The following is a 7,500-nucleotide window of genomic DNA, read 5'->3' on the forward strand; positions in this document are numbered from 1 at the left end:
ATAATGAGGTGTGCTGTAAGATCAAAGCGTGTCTAATTTAGTGAAACGGAGCATAACGATTTTTAATGCCTTACAACCAACAATAACTATTTCGGTAACTATCACTCCCACTATCACCCGAACCCCTAATAATACTTCTGGTTTATTTTACTACAAATACTATCAGCTTAACCTATAAAAATTATTAATACTACTACTACTACTACTAACATCACAGTCAATGCTGTTACTGATACTACTAAAACTAGAAGTATTATTATTACTATTTCTGCTACTATTATATTAATTAATAATGGTTTCAAATTTTGTTACAAGACCAGCAATTTAGGGGTAAGGGTAAGCTAATTACGTTGACCCAGGTTTCAACTGGTACTTTGTTTTATCAACCCTGAAAGGACTTATGGCAAAGTTGACTTCAGCAGAGTTTGAAATCGGAATGTAATGTTAGGTAAGATACTGCTAAGCATTTCACCCGAAAACCTAATTATTTTTGCTACTCTAGGTACAAGGCCTGAAATTTAGCGGGAGTGGGGCCATTTGATTAGGTCGATTACAGTACGCAAGGATGAAAGGCAAAGTTGACCTTGGCAAAGTTTGAACTCAGAATGTAAAGAAAGACGAAATACCGCTAAGAATTTTGGCTGGCGTGCTAACATTTGTGCCAGCTCACCACCTTAATAATAATAATAATAATAATAATGATAATAATAATAATGATCATAATAATAATAATAATAATAATAATAACAACAACAACAACAAGGATAATAATAATAATAATTAATAATAATAATTAATAATAATAATTATAATGATGATGATTTCAAATTTTGAAACAAGGCCAGCAATTTCGGGTGAGGGAAAAGTCGCATACATCGACCACCCCCAGTACTCAACTGGTACTAATATTATTGACCCAGAAAGGATGAAAAGTCAACTTTGGTGGAATTTGAACACAAAACATAAAGATGAACTAAATGCCAATAAGCATTTTGCCCGGCATATTAACGGTTCTGCCAGCTCACTGCTTTAATAATAACAATATTAATAATAATAATAATAATAATAATAATAATAATAATAATAATAATAATAATAATAATAATATATTGCATAAAGTACTGTCTGTTTGAGATTGTTGTGACTTGAGAGACTGTACAAATCCCCGGTAGACACAATATCTTCAATCAACAACAACATGATATTGGATACTGTGTGACGTCAATAATAATAATAATAATAATAGTAGTAGTAATAATAATAATAAATAATAATAATAATAATAATAATAATAATAATAATAATTACAATAACAACAATGGAATGTATTTTGGAACTAAAAGGTGTGGTATGCATATAATACAAAAATGCAAAGTAGTGTTGTCTGACGGTGTAGAGCTTCCCAACAGTGAGAAAATAAAAAATATTGAGACTAATGGCTATAAATATCTGGGGATTAGGGAATACAACAAAATCAAGGGAAGTGAAATGAAGGAAAGCTTTAGGTAAGAATATCTCAAAAGAACCAAATTACTTATGGGAAGTGGACTCAATGGAAAAAAAACAAGATCAGAGCAATAAACACATGGGCTGCTTCCTTAATGTGATATGGTGCAGGTGATGTTGGGCAGACAAAGAATAAGTTTGAGGAAATGGACAGGAGAACAAGAAAAGTGATGAGAATTAACAAGGAACCACTCCCCAAAAGTGATACTGACAGAATGTAAGTGCCTAGGAACAGGGGAGGAAGAAGCCTCATAGGATGCAAGATTTGTGTTGTCAATGACAAGAGCAGTTTGGGATGGTACTTCAAACAACAGAGTGAATCCTTGATTGCCACTGTTAGAATTAATGATATAATACCTGCCGAAAATGTGATGCACCTACAAACACTGAAGAAACAAGATGAAAAAGACAGAGTAAACAATTGGTATATGAAACCACTGCATGGGCAATACCTCAAGTAAAATCGAAGGAAAAGACAAGATCAACACTTGGAGAGGGCTCAGAACAAAAAATGATCTTAAAGGATGCACTGAGGCATTGATATGCAGCATCTAGGAACAAGCTCTGAGAACTAATTACACCAAGTTTCAAATAGATAAGTGTAGGGAATTGCACCTTTGTAGGATGTGTGGCAGCAGAAACAAAATAATCTCACATATTGTGAGTTAGTGTAGCAAGCTGGCCCAAAAGCACTACAACAGGAGGCATGATAACGTGGCTAAGTTCATCTACTGAAGGCTATGTGAAAAGTACAGCCTAATCAAAGCACGGAAAGGGTACGAATATGAACCAGAAGGAGTCACCAAAAACAAGGAACATAAGATACTGTGGGATTTTGCAATCCTGTGTGACTCCCTAATTGAGGCTCAGAGAGCAGATATTGTTTTGGTAGAGTAAGGGAAATGGAAATCAAGATTATAAATACTGCAATACCTGGGGATGCATGAATATGTGACAAAGAATTAAAAAAGATTAAAAAGTACAGATTACTAAAAGACGAAATTGCAAGAATGTGGGGACAATGAGGAGAGTGTCTCTCATTCCAGTAGTTGTAGGGGTACTCAGAGTACTAACAACCAAATTTGAGAAATCGGAATTGACATGAGAGCAGAGCAAGCCCCAAAAGCTGCACTGCTGGGGACAGCTAGGATTTTGAGATTGGTACTTGGATGTTGAATGTCTTCTATGGTAATTAACAACCAAGTATCAAAGCTTATAATGTGTGGAAAGAGACCGTGTGAAACCTCTGACATCAGGATACTGTTCACTCTCACAGAATCTAGCAAAGCAAACAAGACTGAGTTCTCTGAGACATAAAACAATAATAATGATGATAATAATAATAATAATAATAATAATAATAATAATAATAATAACAACAACAACAACATTTTGTCTGGTGTACTACTGATTCTGCCAGCTTACTCCCCTCCTCCTCCTCCTCCTCCTCCTCTTACTACTACTACTACTACTACCAATAATAATAATAATGATAATCTTTTCTAGTATTAGGGACATGGCCTGAAATTTTACTGGTACTTAATTTATCAACCCCTGAAAGGATGAAAAAAGACAAAGTCAACCTCAGCAGAATTTGAACTCAGAATGTGAAGATGGACAAAATGCCACTAAGCATTTACATCGACCCCAGTACGCAGCTGGTACTTGTTTTATCAGCACCAAAAGGATGAATGGCCAAGTTGACCTCTGCAGGATTTGAACTCAGAATGTAAAGATGATTGAAATACTGGTAAGTATTTTGCACAGCATGCTAACACTTCTGCCAGCTTGCTGTCCTCTTATATAAACTATTATTGATTTTTCAAAATTAACCTGAAGATCAATGTGTAGTGACAAGTTCCAGGCAATAAAATATACTAACTTGGCACTTATTTTACCATGTTCTTACACTTTACAAAAACCAAATGAAGCAAATCAGTAATGAATTATCATTGAAGAAATTCAAACAAGCAGTTTTCTGAAAAACCATCAAAGGATATTTTATTTTTTTGGATTCTCCCTCAATTCTTTTAGTTTTGTTTTACAGTAAACTTTTAAATTCTGCTTCTTAACCACGAGGTTTCAGGTTTAGTACAACTTCAAGCATGTTCTTGTTGAGTATCTGGCCAAAGAACACCCTGAGAGGAGATTTGGTAGAGGGAAACTGAAAGAAGCCTGTTATGTGTGAGTAAATGTGTGCATATGCATATGTGTGAGTGTATGTATAGATGTCTAGACAGATAGATTGATATACACATACATACATACATACATACACACTTACACACATACATACATACATACATACATGCATATATACATACATATATATAATCTCTAAAATTTATGCTAATGTTTTGATGTAGCCACTGATGAGAACGTTGCCTAGCAATTTATTTTATTTGCTAATTAGGGTTCAAAACCTCAGTATGGCTGTAAAAAAAACAAGGTAAAATTTTTTATTTTTCATTCCCTTCGAAATTGCTCTTAAATGTAGTTTTGACTGCTACTTCTAGCATGTAAGGCTGCCAGTTAAGGGTCGCCTCTCTTGTGTTTAAATGTACACTAATTTTTGTTTTGTTTTTTTGCATCCCTGGGACAGGAAAGATTTTCTCTTTGAAGAGTTGCTGATATTCTACAAGACCTACGAGGGGCGTTCAATAAGTAATGCCCCTGACCCACTTCCCATACCAGTAGAGCAACGGAACTTGGCACAGTTATTGGTCTTTTTCTACATAGGAACCACTCAGAGTTAGGCATTTCTCCCATCGTTTGATCCAGCTCTGGAGACCGTTTTTGTAAAAGACCCCAGCTTGGTCCTCCATCCACGACGTGACTTTAGAAATCAAGGCTGCATCATCTGGGAAATGCTTTCCTTTCAAAAACAACGTCATGGCTGGGAAGAGGTGAAAATCAGAGGGTGCAAGGTCAGGAGAGTAGGGGGATGGGGGAGGAGTTCATAGCCGCACGCCTGTGCTTCTGATCTGGCGACACCCGAGTTGTTGACCGGAGCGTTGTCCTGCAGGAGGAGGTTGCCTTCGCTGATCTTGCCCCGCCTCATGATTTTGATAGCTTCTCTTAATTTCCTCAAAAGTGAAGCATAATAGGCTCCTGTAATTGTGGTACCCTTTGCCAGGAAATCTGTCATCACTACTCCGTCCTGGTCCCAGAAGACTGTGAGCATGACCTTGCCAGCAGAGGGCTGCACCCTTGCCTTCTTTGGAGGAGGTGAGTCACGGTGCTTCCACTGCATTGACTGGGCTTTGGTCTCTGGATCATAGTGATGGGCCCAGGTTTCATCCTGAGTAATCAGTCTTTTGAAAAAGTTTGACTCATCTTCTTGGTACGTCTCCAAATTCATCCTCGAGCATTCAACGCGTTCTTGCTTCTGGAAAAGTGTGAGCAGCCTGGGAATCCATCTGGCAGACACCTTTTGCATATGCAAATGGTTATGAATGATAGTTTCCACTGACCCGGTACTAATCTTGACCTCATGGGCTATTTGGTGAATAGTTATGCGTCGATCTTCCAAAATGGCAGCCTCAACTTGACGGACAGATACCTCATCAATGGCAGAAGGGGGTGACCAGATCTGGGAGCTGTTTCCACAGAGTTCCGACCATGTTTGAATTCACGATGCCAGCGTTTTATAAGGTCATATGATGGGGCATCATCACCATAAGTTACTTTCATTTCATCAAAAGTCTCCCGTGGTGTGCATCCTTTCAAATACAAAAACCGGATCACTGCTCAACACTCAACAGGCTCCATTTCACACTTGACTCAGTTCAAACACCTGTAAATCAGAAACCATAATTATTTCAGAGCTGTAATTTGCCACCTAATCTATAGAGATATAAGTAATTGCACATGCAAAATTTCAACTAGATCAAACACCTGGAAGTGGGTCAGAGGCATTACTTATTGAACGTCCTTCGTAAGTTATAACTCAATAACCAGCATATCTGAGATTAACCAACACAAACTTATGATTATTTATAAAAAGCAAAATAAATTTGAAAGATTTTACTTCATTAAGTAATGTATTTCTGTGATAATCTCAGTTCCTTGGTAAAGCAAGAACGGGGTTCAAAGAGCCATGAGAAGCTCAGAAGGAATGGTGCTTAGCTTCATGGTATTAAATGGATGGGAGATAAATATATCATCCCTAACCACTTAGTAAAATGCTAGCTTTTGCTGCCAATATTCTCAGAAAATCTGGTAATGATTCCCTGCAGCTTGGTAAAATTCAATGTTTAGAATTAAGGTTAGTGTTAAAATATGCAAAAGAACTCCTATAAATTTGAACATTTCTTTATTGTGGTATATATCAAAGACATATAGATTATCAGAAAATGCTTTAATGGTAAAAAAATTTTTGGATTCTGCAGGGAAAAATTTGGTCTTCTTGATGAAGTTTTAGCAACATTAAAACTTATTCAATCACATACTCAAACACACTTGAATCTTTTATCATCGTTTTATGATCCTTAATATAAACATGCCCTCAGTATGTTAAATTTATCTTTCTTTTTCTAAATGAGAATATATTTATTTCAACTTTCATTCATATCTCAGACTTTGTAGTCACTTCATAAATCTCTACATGAAACATTGCTTCCAGGAATCATCTCATTATAGAGCTTGCAGTGTGTCCCCTTTAGATATCAGCTAATACATTTTCATATTCAGCCTACAAATAACAGCAAAAATACCTCAAACAGCATGTAGTATTTACGACCTAAGGCAGTTTTCATTAAAGCTTGGAAGCAATTTCATTTAAGAGGAAAATTTCTTGCCAGTATGAAAAGTGAAAAAGATATATTTATAGATATTTGAAGGCTCAGTGTTATCAAGAACTAAAGTTCAAAAGCAAAAATGATTTTCTCTTGTATTGAAAAAAACTGAAAAACTTAATTTCTAAGCTGTATGGTGTATTATGAAATTTCCCTCTGACACTTATTGTCTGGTGTATGCCACCAGAGGATTTCTTTTAGATATAGTTGTGTGCTCATGGAGCATGGTTCCCAACCATATAATTTGTTAAACTGCTAAGTTACAGTGGGGGGGGGGGACAGCCACATTCCAACCTCGAAGAGAAAACCTTTGCAACATCTTCCTTTTCCCTACCCACATAATTAAAACAACTTTTGTACTAATTAATCACCACCACCCTATTCTATAACCAGTCTCTCTTTCAGAACTGATAGAGGATCAGTAAAAATGGGATATTTGTTTTGGTTCTTTACATCCTGAGTTCAAATCCTGATGAGGTCAACTTTGAGTTTTCATACTTTTGAAGTTAGTAAATTAAAGTACCAGTCAAGTACTGGTAATGATATAATCAACTTGCACTTTGCATTCAAAATTGCTGGCTTTGGGAAAAGATTAGAAGGGAAAAGAACATTGATGGAATGTATGTGGGAGACATGGTCTTCATAATTGCATTGCAAGGTATCTGATTAGGAAGGCTGTAACTTTTTAAAATCAACTAACGCTGGACAAGGGTCACTTCCTAAGTCTAGTTTGCATGAAGGAATAAACGGTGCCTTATATACTCTGTATACAAGAGCTGGCAATCAGAAGGATATCCAGCAAGGGAAGACATACCAAAAATGGAATGTAAAATATAACCAGATCATGTTATATGTTTAGAAGAATGGTAACAGTGAATAATAATTGACAGAAGATAGAATGGAATTGTAGTAAGACTTATTTGACTTTGCAAACCAAACTAAAAACCAAAGTGTAAAGAATAAACAAGATCTTATACCTTTTACCTTTTACTTGTTTTAGTCATTTGAATGTGGCCATGCTGGGGCACTATCTTGAAGGGTTTTAGTCAAAGGATTTGACCCCGGGACTTTTTAAAGCTTGGCCTTTATTTTATTGATATCTTTTGTTGAATGTTTAGTCACAGGGACATAAACATGCTAACACTAGTCGATAAGCAGTGGTGAGGAACAAACACACACACACACGCATGACAGGCTT

This window comes from Octopus sinensis, linkage group LG13, assembly GCF_006345805.1.
Source record: "Octopus sinensis linkage group LG13, ASM634580v1, whole genome shotgun sequence".
NCBI classification, from domain to species: domain Eukaryota; kingdom Metazoa; phylum Mollusca; class Cephalopoda; order Octopoda; family Octopodidae; genus Octopus; species Octopus sinensis.